General features: G+C 46.7%; 1 protein-coding gene across 1 annotated transcript in view; it reads right to left on the bottom strand.

Annotated features, from left to right (window-relative positions):
• The window catches only part of ZMAT4 (zinc finger matrin-type 4), a 2,083,246-nt gene that overhangs the window by 980,035 nt on the left and 1,084,456 nt on the right, over positions 1-18,755 (bottom strand). The window lies entirely within an intron of this gene.

The raw sequence follows: 18,755 nt of genomic DNA, 5'->3' as shown, positions 1-18,755 counted from the left end.
GTCAGAAATTGTGAAGTTTGTAGTTCTGCAGATAAAACTCTTAAAACCCTGAAACCTTGCATGAGTGATGGTTTGATTCCTGGGCTTCCATGGGAAATGATTGCTGTTGATATCATTGGGCCTTTTGGGGAATCCAAGGAGTTTGGTTTGGTGGCTATTGATTTATTCACTAAATGGCCTATTGTAAGATTTGTGGACAAAGCTGACACATGTAGTGTGTTAAAATTTTGGGACAAAATTTTCATAATGGAGGGGTTACCTTTGTGTGTCCTTACGGACAATGGTGTGCAGTTTTTGTCAAACATGGCTAGCACCTATTTTGAGAAGTGTGGTGTTAAACATAAGACTACTGCTTTATACAATCCTAGTGGGAATGGCACCGTTGAGAGATTCAACAGGGTGATCAAGGGTGTTATCCAGGCGGCTGTTAGTAAAAAATTGGATTGGAAGGTCCCGGTACAAAAAGCTGTCTGGTCTTACAGGACTACAGTGCAGACTGGTACAGGGTTGTCTCCCTTTATTATGATGCGGGGGAGGTTACCGAGAAGTAAAATCAATCCTGGTTGGTTAATGGATGGGAAGATTACACAATGGTCACCTACTGAAGTGAAGAATGACTTGGAATTACTTCATTCCAAATGTAAAGAGTTTTATGACAGCCACCACGGTACAAAGGATGTGGAGGTTAAGGTTGGCGAATGGGTGCGTGTGAAGAAACCTTATAAAGTACCCAAAGGTGTAAGTCGTTTTGAACCTCAGAAACAAGTAATTGAAGTTTTGGGAAATGCGGTCAGACTGAGTGATGGAAAGGTTTGGAATTTGAAAAGTATTGCCATTAGTTGTGATCAGCATGATGGTACGGGGGAAGAACCGCCCTGTAGCCCGAATATGTATGATTGGGTGGAAGATCATTTTGAGGACAGCTGTTTACAAGCGCAACTTGCTGGAGTAGCTGGAAACACCAACTAGTTGGTGGATGACTCATTTGCTGTGGTTCAAGCTGGTTGTGAGGAGGGGGGAGGTGTCGGAGTCCACAGTGCTGGCGGTAATTTCAACAATGTCAGTGGTGAATCCAGTGTTATGGAGAATGGTTTGGGTAAAAGAACTCGCACGTTACCCTCTTGGCTCAAAGACTATGTTACAGAATATTAGTGCTATTGTTTTGTTTGTTTTTTTCTCACATTTGTTCTTTTTATTTCTTTTGTTCCGTTACTTTGTTTTTGTTCTATTTGCATGTCTCCTGTTTTTCTCTTATTGAAGAGAGGGGGATGTGTTATGTTGTGCTTTACCTTTAAGGCTCGTGGGTTTAGATGTAGAATGTTATGATGACACCTGGAATGTGTGTGGTGCATCCTATGACTGTGGGGCAGTTGCAGAGCTATGGTGTAAGGCAGCGGACGCTCCCTGGCGCTCACCTGTATTGAATTATCTTTCTACATTAAAGCCTGCTTCTACAGTATATGGCTGAGACCTTCATTACACTCACATTTTCGTTTGTTTTACCCTGTAATCTTGCAGGAGTCATGCAGGATTGTGGCAACAATGGAGAGTTTTTGTGTGGTCCAACAGGTGTCCCTCTGGCAGACAACAAGGCTTAGGAGAGTAATGTTTCCATACTTTACCCCCTTATATTATTTTTTGAGAAGTGTATTGCACGGTAGGGAACTAAGGGCCCGATTACGATGGCAGACTGGGACCATCTGCCTACAATGCAGTAGTCCCACAGGGCTAATTATGATCATCTACAGACCACCAGTTATGGTCATCTACAGACCACCAGGATCTCGCACACAATTCAGCGAAGACATCACCGACTTCATCAGCCCACACGCCCTCCCCTCCGAGGACTACATTCTTCTAGGGGACCTCAACTTCCACCTGGAAAAGAACAATGACAGCAACACCACCACCCTTCTGGACAACCTCGCCAATCTCGGACTCAAACAACTAGTAAACACCCCCACCCACTATGCCGGACACACGCTCGACTCAATCTTCTCCTCAAGCAAGCACATCTCCTTCAATCACGCCACAGGACTCCATTTGACTGACCACTACTGCGTACACTTCAATTACAGAATAACCACGACCCACCACCACCCACAACAAATCCCCCGTAGAAACTGGAACAAAATTACCACCGACCAGCTCATCACATCGCTTTACCAAAACCCTCCCGCCAAATCATCGGACCCAAATAAAGCAGCCATCAACCTCACACAATGGATCACCCACAGCGCTGACGAATTAGCACCCTTGGAAAACAATCATAACAAGCCAGGTATCAAAAAAGCCCCCTAGTTCAATGACAAACTTAAGAAATTCAAAAAGATCTGCCGCACCCTCGAGAAAGCCTGGCGAATAAACCCAACCACAGACAACATGACCGCCCTCAAGATTTCCACCCTCAAACACCATCAGCTGATCCGATCCACCTAGAAATCAGCATTCAAGGATCGCCTCGACAACAAAGCCCTCAACAGCAAGGAACTCTTCAACATCGTCAAAGAGTTTACCAATCCCAGCGCCGGCACCAACGACATCACTCCCTCTCAAGACCTCTTTGACTCTCTAGCCTCGTTCTTCCACAGCGAAATCGCTGACATACATAACAGCTTCGGCGACCAGTCCACCCCCCCTACCTCCGAACCGAAGCCTCCCACCACCAAACTTTGCGCCTGGAACCCAATCAGCACTGAGGACACCATCCACCTGATGAACTCCATCCACTCCGGATCGCCAACCGACCCATGCCCCCACCACATCTTCAACAAAGCCGACTCCATCATCGCACCCCATCTCCGATATACCACCAACTGCTCCCTCAACACCGCCACCTTCCCGGAAAGCTGGAAACATGCCGAACTCAGCGCCCTCCTGAAAAAACCCACAGCAGACCCCAAGGATCTTAAGAACTACCGCCCCATTTCGCTCCTCCCATTCCCTGCCAAAGTCATTGAGAAAACCGTCAACAGTCAGCTCGCTGTTTTCCTCGAGTCGAACGGCTCCCTCGACCCATCACAGTCCGGCTTCCGAGCCAAACACAGCACTGAGACCACCCTCATCGCAGCCACAGACGACATTCAAACACTACTTGACAACGGAGAAACAGCTGCCCTCATCCTACTGGACCTCTCCGCAGCATTCGACACGGTCTGCCATAGCACCCTCATAAAACGCCTCAGCAACGTCGGGATACAAGGAAATGCATTGGACTGGATCATCTCGTTCCTCACCGGAAGAACCCAGAGAGTGCGCCTCCCCCTTTTCAGATCAGAAGCCACTGAAGTCATCTGCAGCGTACCACAAGGATCATCGCTCAGCCCCACCCTCTTCAACGTCTACATGAGCCCCCAAGGCATCCATCGCGCGCCAACACAACCTCAACATCATCTCCTACGCTGATGACACACAGCTGATCCTCTCCCTCACCAAAGACCCAAACACCGCCAAAACCAACCTACACGAAGGGATGAAAGACGTAGCCGAGTGGATGAAGAACAGCCGTTTAAAACTTAACTCAGACAAGACGGAAGTCCTCATCCTAGGATCATCCCCCTCTTCCTGGGACGACTCATGGTGGCCACCAGCCCTGGGCAGCGCACTCAAACCAACGGACCACGCACGCAACCTGGGCTTCATCCTGGACTCCTCCCTCTCGATGACCAGACAAGTCAATGCCGTCTCATCATCATGCTTTAACATCCTACGCATGCTGAAAAAGATCTTCCGTTGGATCCCCACAGAAACAAGAAAGACGGTCACCCTCGCACTTGTCACAAGCCGACTGGACTACGAAACACCCTCTACGCCGGAACCACGGACAAATTGCAGAACGCCTCCGCCAGACTCATCCTTGACATCCCCGCCACAATCACATATCCGGTCACCCAAGAGACCTCTACTGGCTCCCCGTCAACAAGAGAATAACGTTCCATCTCCTCACCCACGCACACAAAGCCCTCTACGACCTAGGACCCAAATACCACAAGACGCGCCTAACCTTCTACACCCCCAACCGCCAACTACGATCGTCCAATCAAGCCCTCGCCGCAATTCCACGCATCCAAAGATCCACCATGGGAGGAAGATCTTTCTCCTACCTAGCGGCCAAAACATGGATTTCTCTCCCCACTCACCTCCGCCTTACACAGAACCACCTCTCCTTCAGAAAACAACTCAAAACTTGGATATTTGATATATAGCGTACCCCCCTCCCCCAAGCACCTTGAGACCCTCTGGGTGAGTAGTGCGCTATACAAATTTAAACTTGACTTGTAAAATTGGTCTCTTCAGTGAAGAAAGGAAGGGTGGTAAAAGATGATGGCTTAATCCATTTGTTTATAACATAAAATGTTCAAGGCATATGTCTGCCTTTTGTTTGATTCATAAAGCAATATTTTTAGCCAGAAGCATTGAGGCCAATTAATGTGCAGGCGCATGTAAGCAGAGTGCTCCAGTGGTCCGATAAGGAAATTGTGCAAAATTAAAGACACGGAGTAAAGGGATTGCCGTAGACGTGAGCAGACCCAGACTGATACAACGTATCATTTACGGTCTTCCTACGCGCGTCACAGCGCAACCTCGCGCTCAAAGCACACAAGGTTTCCTAGAGTTTATCCCCCTGCCTGCAGTAAACGGACTGAAACAAAACAAAAAAAAGGGGAAAAAGAAAAAAAGGAACACAGCGTGTCCCAGCACATCCTATGAAACACGCAGGCAAACTTTCAGCGTGGTTTGCGCACAAGGCAGAAATGCTCAAAACAGAGAAAGCATCCTAACGCTCAGCAGCAGGTATCAAATATACTAAAATGGTAAGAGAATCCAGTGACAATATAACACCTCTAGGATTTGTGAACCAAAGTCCAGTTGCAACAAAACTCAGCCGTTTGGAAATCCAGAAGGGTCGAACAAACAGGAAGGGCATGGTCCTTGCCAGGAAGAAAGGATCGGCAGCTTACTGCTGACATGCTGTAGAGGTCACCTGACCTTGGAGCAGTACAGCATTGAAAAGCATAGAGTCTGGTACCCATTGCAGTGTATTATGGGAGTGGTAGTTTTTGGCTAACACCAAGTAGGGACAAGGTACATGAAACCTGGTGGTTAACAATCCTTTTCTTTAACTGCATTGGCCTCAAATTGGGTAAGATTAATTTTGACCCAATTTGGTCTAGCCCCTTTGTTAGGATTATAAAGAATCAGGTGACCATCACCTTTCCCTGCATGAGCTAATATGCTAAGAGAAACGGTGAGGGGGTTATGATCACTAGTAATGTTGGGTATCACCCCGAAGTCAAGCGACAAGAACTTCTTAGAGATGAACATAAAATCATTAAAGCTTTCCCTGCCACCTCCAACATAAGTGGGGCACTGGGTTTGGGACTACTTATCAAGCTGTTGCTGGGGTCTAGGTCATTCTCAATGATAACAGAATTTAAAGCCTCGCCCTGCGGTGTATGGATAAAATGTGCCTGAGCGGACCTTCAATACAAGCCGCCCACAGACTCTTTTAGTGCTATACACGCAAGTGGTACAGTTAAAATCCCCCACCCAAAGAACACATAATGGCTGCCACTTCCCAGAAACATTATTGATTTCCGCCTGTAGGGCTTCATTGACGTCAATGTGCATTATATCACATTTCTTCTAATAATGGGATATGCACAAATTTTAAAAGCAAACATTTGATAAATAAATACACTAATTACTGGGTGTTAGATACATAGGGCCTGATTTGAAATTTGGTGGATGGGTTACTTCATCACATACATGATGGATATCCCCCCTGCCTTTTTACTAGTGCATGTTATCCAATGACACTTGTTATAATTTGGAGAGGATATTCCTCATGTTTGTAACGGAATACCCACCCAGCAAACTCTAGATCAGGCCCTGGGGGCTTTTACAAAGAAAAAACACGTGTATGACTCACATCAGGTTTTGTCACTCCTAAAAGGGTTTAAGCAACCCTTCCAAATTGCAAATAGAAGGTAGTGTGGATGGGGTGTCCCCTCGTTTGAGTCAGAAAATGATGTATTAATAGTTTGGGACTGCAACTTCTGTAGCAAGCCATGAATCAACTACTGACTCCTCAGTTGCAATAACCACTCATTTGCAAAGGGGAAATTTCACTTTTTTGGAATAGTGTGAAGTGCTGTCTGTGGGTGTTCCGCTCGATGTCTTTCCGAATGAAAAATACTTATTCAGCACGTCTCCTTAATGGACACAGGCTTCGTTTTAAAATGCTTTATTTGTGAATTGTAACGCAAGCCGTATTGGTCTAAATCCCTGCATTTAGAGCCACTCACAGTGGGTTGCAGATTGTGAACTGCATAAGTATTATTCATTAGAAAGGTTATTGTACAACCCCTGCAAATGGGCAATTTATGATTTGACCTTTAAGTGCATAGGTCACTTTGGAAGTTGCCTCTCCCTTTGCAAATCTTCAGCGTGCAATTTAAACACCCCTGGTTTGCCAAAAGTGGATCCAAACTTGTATATCATGTCCTTAACCCACGAAATCAGCAGTGCAGGTACAACTGCATTGTAGGCATAACTAATAACAATGTCAATCTTTGCGATTTTTGGAAGTTCAGAAATGGGAAGTTTAAACAGTTTTGGGCAGGAGGGAGTAGATTCTCCCTTGCGAAATTTCCTTACATTGCTGATTTTTCCTAGCACCATTTGTCTATACTTTAAGGGAAAAAGGACTGACAGATCTGCGTCGGTGATTTTTAAATTGTGTAGCACAATATCTCTTCACAAATGTGTCCACTGTGAACACTTGTTACACCAAAAGCAGGAATTAAAACGTATCTCTTTAGTTTAATGCAAATCAATGCATCATTTTTTTAGATAATGGTCCAATAATGTTTACATCTAGCCTAGAGTAAGCTTTAGTTGTCTCACTAGCCTCAAGGAACAAACCTGTCATTAATCAATCAAAATAAATGCATTATGGCAATAGGATTATTCATTTTGTTTTTTGATAGTTCAGAAGACAGTTCAGAGAGAATCTCAGCTCAGATCCTGGTAGCTATTGCACTATCAGCTGGCAACAGCCAGAGAAATTGGTATTAACGTCAAGCAGTACCAGCAATTTCAATGTAAAGAGCATAACGCAATAACATTTCCAAACCAATTTAGGAAACAAGGTACAAAATAAATGCAGTTTGGAGGGGCACCACATTTTTATGTGGTATGCAGTTAATGATCCCTCAGAGGAGCTGTTATCTGATTAATTTAAAGGAAGGGTGTCCCTTTGGAAATTAGGTTGGCAGCCTCAGGGAGAGTAGGCAGTGGTCCAGGGGATCACAGCCTGCTACTTCTGATATTTTCTCAAACTGGAAACTTTTATTTTCTTTTTTTATATTCCTTTTTAGAAATCAGGCTGGTTGTCTGTTTCCCTTTGCAGCCCACCATTCCAGTTTGTATCTAAACACAGGGGTTGCAAAATATGATCTGCATAATTAATTATTAGGCAAGTTATTCTGCTACCCACTGTGAATGTTGATTTTGCAAACTGCCCTAATAGTACATAGGTCAGTTTACAAAATCAGATTCCATTTGGAAAATATTAGCGCACGACTTGTGATCACTCAATAGTACATTTGGCCCTTGGCCTCCGAAATGGAACTCAAAATCTTCAAACAAGCAAGCTTCAAGGATGTGGCGGGTGAAGGTCCTTGAATTTGGATACATTGTCTTCGAGCCCCTCCTGAAGCTGTTGGCTTTGGCACTAAATTATCTGTGTGGTCATTCCTTGATTTCACAGTTGCTGATTGCGGTGGATGGATTTGATGCCTCGCCCCTGTCCAATAATTTAGCTTCAGACTTAGTTGCCTTTTTATAAGTCAAAATTCTCTAGTGGAGAAAGGCTGGAAGCAACAGCCAGGCAAGGCTTAACAAGGCTGAAAATGTTCCCCTCCAGGTCATGCTTAACCAGTTTCAGCACAGCAAAAAGCTCCAGTGAGACCAAACAGTGTTTACTTGCCTGCCTTGAATGTGCCTTTTCTTGTCAGGAATCAGCACCTTCTCCTGGTGCTCCTGAAGTGTAGAAAAGGACCATGGGGCTGATTTAGAGTTTGAAAGATAAAGTTTACTCCAACAGGATGGGTATGGCATTAACTCCTCCATACTGAGGTAGTTTGTATGCCAAATTTAGAGATGTCCACCGACCCATAGACATTTCTCTAGATTGACACAAACCCCTGATGTGGCAATTTCTGTCAAACTAGAAATAGTTTGACAGATGGCCATGATGGTCGTCTGTCAAACTTTAAAAAAGTGTTTTGTTTTTTCGAAAACCACTCCCACAGCTAGTTCTTTTCCTGGCAATGATAAACTGGAATAAATGGATTTCACAGTTGACCCTAAATAAGGTGGAGAGGGGTGCCAGACACCTAATACTTTACTGTTTGGGGATGGGGGCATGGTAAATGGGCGCTGGGGAACCCTATCCCCATCGTCCATGACTATATGCTAAATATAGGGGAGGAGATTGTGGCCCACCTCTCAAATCTTAAAAGGCCAAAGGGACCCCATCCACTTGATCTGATTACCTAATTAAGGGAAGAGGAGCCACACGGCTCACCTTCCAGAGCCTCAATAAGCCCCAAGGGACACCAAACCTAGGGCCAAATGCAATTTAAAGAAGAGGGAGGCCATGCGGCCCTTCAACCCATGAGCCTCAATAGGCCTGGTGACCCCATTCCCCAGGGATAAATCCAAAGAAAATAGGATGGGGCATGAGGCCACACTCCCCAAGCCTTATTAGGTCCTAGGGACCCTATCACCCTGGGCTAATATGCATTATTAAGGAGAGGGTAGCAAGCAGCTTCCTCCCTCAGCCTTCTTGGGCCCGGGTACCTCTTGAGTAGGGGCTTCCACTGGGCTAGCAGTGGGTGCCCCAGTGCCTACCAGGGGCACCCACAATCCTTAAGTTTGGGGTTGAGGGGGAACCCTTGGGCCCTCACAGCTACAACCGGCTGCCCTCTTGATGCGAGAGCTGGCATTGTTATCATCCAGAGGGAGCAGCTGTTCATACTTGCATCCTTTCGGGTGGGAGCAATATCTGTTTCCCTGCACACAATAGTGTGGGAATGGAAATAGAAGTCTGCTCTTATCCTGTGGGAGCATGTTTAAATCACCTGTCAACTGGAGCAGACATGCCTTCCCTGCCCACACTGCTGCAGGCAGGAAAGGAATATTTGTTCCCACTCAGATTTAAAAATGCTCCTGCTGGGTGGGAGCAAAGATATTTTTCCCTGCCCAAACTGGGGCGTGAGCTCCTCAGGATTTGGCCCAGTGCCATAAGAGGCCCACAGAGGGGGACCATGTGACCCACCTCTAAAGTTAGTTTGGTTCCATGGGACGGTGTCCCAGGGGCCTAAAAAAGGCTTGGGAGGGGGACCATGTGGCCGCCCTCTTCTTTTTTTGCACCAAGCAGCCTGAGGAGTTGGCCCAGGGGACTTTTAAGGCTCAGATGGGTACCTCACTCCCATTTTTTCTCAGCCTGTCTCTTGGGGAGACGGGCTGTTCATCCACTCCCTATATTTACCACACCCTGCCCGGGGGAATGGGGTCCCCAGGGCCCAAAATGGGTTCAGGGAGGGGCTGCTCACTCCCCATCCCCCAAATATCTTTGAAATAATGGAGGCCTCACATTTTAGTTAGTTTCGTTTGTTTTACCCTGTAATCTTGCAGGAGTCATGCAGGAATGTGGCAACAATGGAGAGTTTTTGTGTGGTACAACAGGTGTCCCTCTGGCAGCCCACAAGGCTTAGGAGAGTAATGTTTCCCTACTTTACCCCCTTATATTATTTTTTGAGAAGCGTTTTGCAGGGTAGGGAACTAAGGGCCCGATTACGATGGCAGACTGGGACCACCTGCCTACAATGCAGTAGTCCCACAGGGCTAATTATGATTCGACCGCCACAGTGGCCGTCGCCTTGCCCATGTTTTGTATTGCAGCGGGTGCTCTGCTCTGAAGCACCTGCTGCAGTACAAAACAAAAACCCCACACATATCCTTGCACTAAGTGGCAGGCACCAGCTTCAACATGGTGCAGGGATATATCCCCAACAGCCAAAATTAAGTGCCAGGTGGAAAGGGGGACCCGCTATGGCCCCCAAAGTCCCTTTTTGCCATACTTTTCATGGTGGATTAACCACCATGAAAAGGTCGGTGGAAAGGGACTTTTTAATCTCTACTGTGGAGTCAGGCAGACATCGCCAACATGGTAGAGACTACAAGCCCCACTACCGCACCTGCAGGCTCAAAGTTGGACTTTCCGACCACCATCACCCTGCCCAGGTGATATGGCAGGCAGGAACATGTCTCCGAGGATGGAGAGACCACCACAGACTGCCTATTTGTGGCGGTCTTCCTACCATCATAATCAGGCCCTAAGTCCTCGAGTCTTGCAAAAAATTTCTCATGTTGTTGGCAGCCAGTCAGAGCACTTTCTCCTGCAGAAGTCTGATTTCTATGTGAGCGAATAGGCAGAAGGGAAAGAAAACTCTGGGCCAATCAGAAGGCTCAATTTTATAAACTGAATTTGAGGAAATCTACACCATCCAGATATGCAAATATTTGTTGACCTAAATTTCTCAAAAACTTAGTGAAGGTATTTACACCAAATCACAAAAAGCACGCTTTCTTGATGATGATCTAGCTTCCTGACGAATTTGGTGCAGTTCTGTTCAGCAGTTTTTGCAGTAGCACTGTCTAAAAACGTCCATGGAAAACATGGGGATTTTCGGTATCGGGAACCACCTTCTTGTCTGACCCCACTGGACAGATCACCCAAAGCTTTGAAGGAAGGAACTGAAGTGGATGAACTTTTGTTTTGGAACATTGCATGAAAATTTGTCAAATGGTCCCAAAGTTAATAGCAAACCAAAAAGTGCCCTGTCTATGGAAAAGCAGACAAAACTATAACTACAACTGCCACTGGGTAAAAAAAAAATATATATATTTATATATATATTATTTTTGGGCGCTGACGAAGGCCACAATGGCCGAAATGCATTTGCCTCTGCACAATTGAATAAAGGTGTTCTCCAGCCTTCCCCCACTGTGGCCTCTGATCTTTCTTTGCAAGGATGTTGGTGTGATATTTTACGCGCATGCCAGAGGCGCGTTACAGAGGCCCCCGCACCACAAGATGGTCTGAGTGTTTTTGACACTTGCTACACAACAACGTTCTCCGAGGGATTGGATCAACTCAGGCCCACCTTTTGGGTTCGGAAGGAGATGGAGCGGTGAGGAGGTTATTAACCTCACGTGGGCGCAATAGGATTGCCGCTTCTGCCCCCATTGTAAGGATCTCCGGACCTGTGGTTTGGTGCGGTGTGGGGACCAAGGAGGGCACCAAGATTCATGCTGCACAACAGAGACATGGCTCTTTTAACATCACGGAGTGTCCTGCTAAAGCCTGAAAACCACAAGGTATAATAAACACCCTTGCATCACCTACCTGGAAATAAAGTGCATTCTAGGATTCGGAGTTCACGAGGAATGCGTGAGCTGTCTTTGGTGAGGAGTGACATCATGGGTGGGGCGAAACATGTCCAATCAGCATGGGGCAGGACATATTTTAAATGACTGTTGGGAAAGCCACCTAATTATTTTTGGGCGCTGACGAAGGCCGCAATTCCGAAATCCATTTGCCTCTGCACAATTGAATAAAGGTGTTCTCCAGCCTTCCCCCACTGCGGCCTCTGCTCTTTCTTTGCAAGGAGGTTGGTGTGATATAATATATATTGAGGGCGACCTGGCAGAATAAATTTATGCTGATTCTTCTAAACTCCTCTAGTCCGTGCCTTCTTCCATGGAGTTTCTGTGGGAGCTGGATTTTTGTGTATGTATATATATATTATATATATATATATATATATATATATATATATATATATATATATATATATATATATATATATATATATATATATATATATATATATATGGATTATAATACTAATGCCCAGATCCTATACGTGCAGGAGCTTGCACTTTATAAAAAGGCTATTCTGGCTCGCAAAGCAGAGTTTATTGAGACCAGAATTGCAACAGCTCGAGACCCGCAGAAAGAAATCTTCAGGAACTGAGGAACAATAAATAGCAGAAGCCGGAGTTCTCTCAGGAAGACTGCCAGAACTTCCACGATTTCTTTACAAGTAAAATTGAAGATCTTCAGGGCTAAATATCTCGTACCCCAATTCTTGACTGTCCACTACAAATTATGCCAGACACCCCTGAGGCACACTACTCCCTAACCACATTACCCTTGATTACTAAGGAGAGGTTAGCTAGTTTGGTGGAGAGAGTGACATCTGGCTCTCAGGTGGACCCTTGCCCTCCCAGTGTTTTTAAGCTCGCTATGCCGGGGGTTGAGGAGGACGTCCTTGCCCTCTTAAATAGGTCTTTGGAGACGGGACAGGTTCCAACTTCCTTCAAAGAGGCCCGGCTGATCCCGCTTCTTAAGAAGCCAGGGGCTGATGTTAAAAATTTAAAGAACTTTAGGCCCAATTACCCTTCCTAGCTAAAGTGGTTGAGCAGCATGTTCTGACGTATCTTTCGAAACATCTGGAGACCAACGATCTGTTAGAGCGAAATCAGGCTGGCTTTTGAAAACATCATAGCACGGAGCTGGTGATGTTATCCATTTTGGATGAACTAAGATGCAAAGCTGACAAGAAGATCCCCGGGGCCTTGGTGCTCTTAGATCTCTCTGCCGTGTTTGACACGGTGTGTCATAATTTACTGTTGAAGCGTCTGAGAGATCTGGGCATCGGGGGGACCGCTCTAGGCTGGCTAACTTCATTCCTGCAGGGAAGATCGCAGAGGGTTTAGTTGTCAGACCTGGTATCTACAGCAGCAGCTATAACCTGTGGAGTTCCGCAGGGTTCTGCTCTTTCACCGCTCCTTTTTAATATATATTTGCAGCCATTGATTTCAGCTCTCAATCAGATGGATTGTCAGATTTACAACTATGCTGATGACACACAGATCATCATTCAAATTGAGGACTCATCTGGAGCCCAAGACAGGCTGCATAACATCTTAAAGTTCACGAGTAACTGGATGTCCACCAACTCCTTGAAGATCAATCCAGAGAAGACCGAAGTGTTGCCCATTACCATCTCGGGCAACCCGTGGAATGATCGCTTCTGGCCCAAGGAGATGGGTAGAACTCCAGTACCAGCAGGGGTGGTGAAAAGCTTGGGCATCCACATTGATGGTAACCTATCTACGAAGAATCAAGTGTCTTCTGTGGTGGGCACATGCGTTGGCCTCCTTAGGCAACTGCGTAAAATTTCCCAACTGCTGTCCTTTTCTACTTTAAGGACTGTGGTGTCCGCAATGATCTTAGGATATCTGGACTACGGGAACACCCTCTATGTTGGGCTTCCCCAGCAAAAACTTTCAAGACTGCAAATAGTCATGAATGATGCAGCCAGACTGATTTTTGGAAAACCCAGGAGCACGCATGCCTCTCCTCTCCTGTGCCAACTACACTGGCTCCCCATTAGGCAAAGGATATTATTCAAAGGCCTATGCATCGCGCACAAGGCAGTCTATGGTAATGCGCCTAGCTACATCAAAGCTAGACTGATGCAGTATATCCCTAGGAGGACTCTGCGCTCGTCTGAGGACGGTCCTCTGGTTAGCCCTCGCTACCGCATGTCTACCCTTGGTGGACCTGCCTTTTCGACCACCCTGCCGGCAGCTTGGAACAAACTACCACTCTGCCTTCGGAAGGAACCTAATCTACTTCCTTTCAGGTGGATGTTAAAAACGGTACTCTTCCGAGATGCATGGGGTGCGATATAATCTGGTTGCCTGTTTCTGTAATGTTCGGTCTTTCCAAGTACAAGCGCTTAGAGACCTATTGGTGATAACGCGCTATATAAATTGAATAAATAAATAAGTAAATAAATAAATAAATACGGCAGGGTGAAGCGGTTGGGGACAGAAGGAGACAGCGCGTTCCATAAACATGGGACAAGGAAGGTTTCCCACAGCAAAAATGTGTATCCGCCCCACGCAACACCTTCCAGATACAAACATGGACATTGCATGCTGGGACTGGTAGGCGTCGATCCACCAACGACCTACCAGGGTTGTATGCGTTGAGTATACACCTTTAAGAAGCGGCACACTGTTCAACCTATCGGGAAGAGCTAGATATTATATCTGAGAAACACGACCCTTCCTGAACTATTCACACCCCTGGCGCTGAGGAAGGCAGATAATACGCCGAAATGCATTCGCCTACTGTGGGTGTTGTGGGACTGATACTTGCCTATGCGTTGGAACAAAGCTGTTTCCTATGGTTCCCCTGCTGTGGCCTCTTCACTTGATCTTCGGAAAAGGTGCGGAATGTTGATATATATATATATATATATATATATATATTTATAAATCTTTATTCAGTTAAGATACACATAATCCATAAAAACACATCATAAAAATGCATATCTCATTAACTTGTCCGTCTCCCAAGTCCACCCATTATAACATTCATTAAAAAACAGCTTACATCATAAAAAAGGAGTCTTGGATGTTACAAAGACAAATATGCAATAAAACGTCTAGGAAAATATATAATGGATTAGCCTTTTCCAAAATACACCAAAATATCATTTTTTGCAATTCAATATACACCATAAAAAAGGGTTTCAATCATTTCAGGTGGTACAAAGGCCATCTGTCACATCTAATGGACAGAACCCAAGAAAAACTTAAGACCATGACTCCCCGAGCATTAATTACACCGCTCAGAAAATTGCCTATGCACACGCAGATGTTAACATCTCTAAGCAACAGACGGTTTAACATAGCAGGCCCTGCTTTTGCACATTCTAAGTTTTTAAAAAGGGGTATAAAATATGTTTTCTTAGTCAGGTAAAAAAGAACAACTCAATTCAAAATGATTGAGAGTTTGTGCAGATGAATGATCACATTCACAGGGATCCAGTTACCCAGATCAGACATGGCCTTGGGGAAACAAATTAGTTGAAGAAAAAAATGAAACCTAAATCATGTTAACACCTGCCAATGATAAACATTATTCACCCATGTCAGGTAAGGTTCTGTAGAGCATACTTTTTTTATTAGGCAAAAAACATGGGCAGCAGTTTTCTCTAATTCATCACTTACGTTAGGACAACAATGCAAGAGATGAAAGTGCATTTAACCCAATAGTTGTCTGATTTAGTCATCTTTTTTAGAGTAGGCAATAGATCTGGACAGCCCATGTTGCTGACTTTTAACTTTATATAACCAAGCCAATGCATTTCTTTGACGAAAGACAGCCCCTGATGATCAGTCTGTTTAGAGTTGGCTCACTTTTGTACCGCACCAAAATCCATCGTAACAATGGTCTTAGTGCAATGATGGCTGAGATATTTTTAAGTCCCAGTTCTTTGTGGACAGCAAAAGTTGGGGTGCTTTGAGGGACCGCCAATGGCAAACCTGTTCTCCTCGCCCCTGAATCATGCGACAATCCGTATACCTCCATATATCACTGTCATAGGTTGTAGCGGACACACATTTAGTGCTGTAAATTTGAAGAAGGGGTTTAATCAGTTTTCTGCCCAACCTGGCACCAAATTCCAGTACCTCTCCCCATGAATGAGCAAGCATTCATCTTTTAGACATAAGAAGGGGATCCCAGGTATTCCTATTATCAAGCGAAATACCCAGGTAATTAAAAGTGGGGACGTGCAATATTAAGTTTGTTAAAACCGAAAGCTTTACATGTGGTGGGCTTACTGCCAAAAACCTTTACATATGATTTTGCATGATTCATGGAAATATCTAAATGGTCCCAAAAATCTCAAAAGGTGTCTAGTAAAAGTTGCATCCCAACAGCCATCCTCAACATGAGGACAGCATCGTCTGCATAAAGCAGAACTTGTATCGCGTGCTGACCTACTTGGGGAGCATCATTTTTCTCCTTTTAGCTTCTTTGCATTTCTACTTGTCCTTTTTGATTCAACCTGGCATTAATATGCATGAAAGCCATTACCTCATCGTCCCTCCCTCGCTTCCCTTACTTACAGAATGAGGCATCCCTGCCTCACCAGACACCCGTACCCACGTGATTTGTCACGTGGGGACTATATATAGCCCCCAGCCCCCTCATACCTCCTGTTTTTTTCTGTCTCACCACTGTGAGACGCGCGTCCCACGCGCTGGCCGTTCTGCGGAGCTGCGGTCTTTTCACTTTCTTGAGGGCTTCTCCCTCTCTTGCAATTGCCGTCCTGGGTCTGGCGGCGCCGACCTGGTGTATGCAAGCCTTCCCCACCGCGTTGGTGTTGTTTGCGGTGCACTTCTCGGCGGCTGGGCGATCGGGTTCCGGGTGACGGAGTCACCGGCCCTGAGTGGCTGGGGCTGTAGTTCCGGTTCAGATGGCCGGAATGGAGGTGGCGGCTGGCGGATGTGCTGGGGCTTCTCGGCTGGCTGTTCCCGATGCTCCTATGCGGTAGGGGCCTCGTTTTGAGGTCGTTTTTATACATTTTTGTGTTTTTGGTGATTGGATTCAGTGTCTGCGAGGCTTCTTTATTGGTGGCCTCGTGTGTCTTTGTTTCTATTGGTTTACCCGGCTGGGGCTGGGTTGCACATTATTTAAGGGCTTACCTCGGCTTTCTGCCCTGTCAGTTTCACTATGGCTAAGCGGACATCGAAGCGCTTGAGGGTTTTGTCCTCCTCTGATGAGGATGGTGAGGTGCCTGTCCCGGCTCGTAGGACCAGGTCCCAGGGTCCGGTGGATTCTTCTGCCCTTCTGTCTGCTTCTGAGGTGCAGTCCATGATTGAGGCTGCTGTGTCTCGTGCTTTGGAGGCGAGAGGTGCTAAGCCACGGCGCAGGTCTTCTCGTGTTGCGGGGGGTCCGGTGGACTCTCCCTCTGAGGACTCTTCTTCTTCTTCTTCGGACTCTGCCATGCCTTCTACATCTTCGGGGAAGTTTGTGCGTAGGGAGGAGGTGCCTGCTATTCTCCAGCACATCAGGGAGAACTTGGGGTTTTCTCCTTTTGCTGCTCCCATGGGGTCCAAGGACATTTTTCCCCAATATGTTAAGCCTCCTGTACTCTCTATGCCCTTTCATGGTCGCATCAAAGACTTGATTTCGGGGGAATGGCGAGACCTTGAGCGCTCCTCTGTTCCTCGCTTTTTGCAGAAGCTTTATTCCCTGGAGGAAGGGGAGGTCTCTCTTCCTCACTCTGTGAAGGTGGATGCCATGTTGGCCACTCTTATTGGGCGCACTTCTATTAATCCTGAGGATTGTTCGCCTTCGGATACCACGGATAAAAAGGTGGATGGTGCGCTGAAGAAGGCCTTTTCCGCTGGGAATTTGTCTTTACGTGCTGGTATCTACTCAGCGTATGCGGCGCAATCTTTGGTGTCTGACTTTGGCAAGCTGGCCACGGCTGTTCAGGAGGAGTCGGACTGCTCTGGCTTGCTTGTCCACATGGAGCAGCAGGCTAAGCTCTTGGCTGACGTCTCTTCAGATGTTCTTCGCTCTGCGGCCATGACCTCTGGCTCCTTGGTTTTGGCTCGTCGGAACTTGTGGATGCGTGACTGGAAGGCTGATTCTTCGGAGAAGTCCTCGCTCCTTAAGATTCCCTTTGATGGCAAGTTGCTCTTTGGTGACCAGCTGGATAGTATGGTCACTAAGGCGTTCAAGGACCGTAAGCATGCTCTGCCTTACAAGGGCAAGGCGTCTTCCTCTGGTTCTCGCCGTTTTTGGAATCCTGCTCCTTCCTCCTCTGCGTCTTTTCAGTCTTCCCGCCAGTCCTCCAGGAACTTTTCTGCTCGTCAGCGCCAATTCAGGCCCAGGAAATCTTCGGCCTTGCCTGGTCCCGAGCTTCCGGCGGATACCTTCAAGAGGAAGTCCTGACGTCGACTGTGTTTCGCCCTCGGGTCCTGTGGGCGGAAGGCTGTTGTCTTTCCTGGACGCTTGGCAGCTGGATGTAAGGGATCGCTGGGCATTGACTATTGTCAGGAGAGGCTATATTATCGACTTTGTCGCCGTTCCGCCCGGCTGGGGCACCATCCTTACTCCTATCCCCAGGTCTCCATCCAAGAGGGAGGCTCTACTGGAGGGGGTTCGGGATCTTCTGTCAAAGAAGGCGATTGTTCCGGTCCCGCTGGCGCAGCGAGGTCTGGGATGTTATTCCATTTTGTTTCTGGTCCAGAAGGTGTCAGGGGGATTCCGGCCGGTTCTGGACCTGAAGAGGGTGAATGGTTGGGTTCGGACCGTTCACTTCAAGATGGTGACTTTGCAGTCCATCATTCCGTTGGTGGGGGTCCGGGACTTCATGACGTCTATCGATTTACAGGACGCCTACCTTCACGTTCCTGTGGCTCGGACTCATCAGCGGTTTCTTCGCTTTGCAGTTGGCGGCTTCCACTTCCAGTTTGCGGTTTTGCCATTCGGGCTGAAGTCCGCCCCTCGGGTCTTCACCAAGCTCTTGGCCCCCTTGGTGGCCCTGGTCCACTGTCAGGGGATATTTTTACATCCTTATCTGGACGACTGGCTGGTTCATGCTCCCTCTTTCCAGTTGACTGTCGCTCACACAGACTTGGTGCTGGCCGTTTTGAGGGGGCACGGCTTTCTTGTCAATCTGGGCAAGTCGTTTCTTGTTCCTTCCCAGGATCGTCTCTTCATTGGGGCCAGGTTTCGGACAGATTTGGGAGTGGTCACTCTGCCCGAGGCTCGGGTGGTCAAGATTCAGTCTCACATCCTG

The sequence above is a fragment of the Lissotriton vulgaris genome, chromosome 11 (genome assembly GCF_964263255.1).
Source record: "Lissotriton vulgaris chromosome 11, aLisVul1.2, whole genome shotgun sequence".
Lineage (NCBI taxonomy): Eukaryota > Metazoa > Chordata > Amphibia > Caudata > Salamandridae > Lissotriton > Lissotriton vulgaris.
This window is presented reverse-complemented; position numbering and strand designations above follow the sequence as displayed.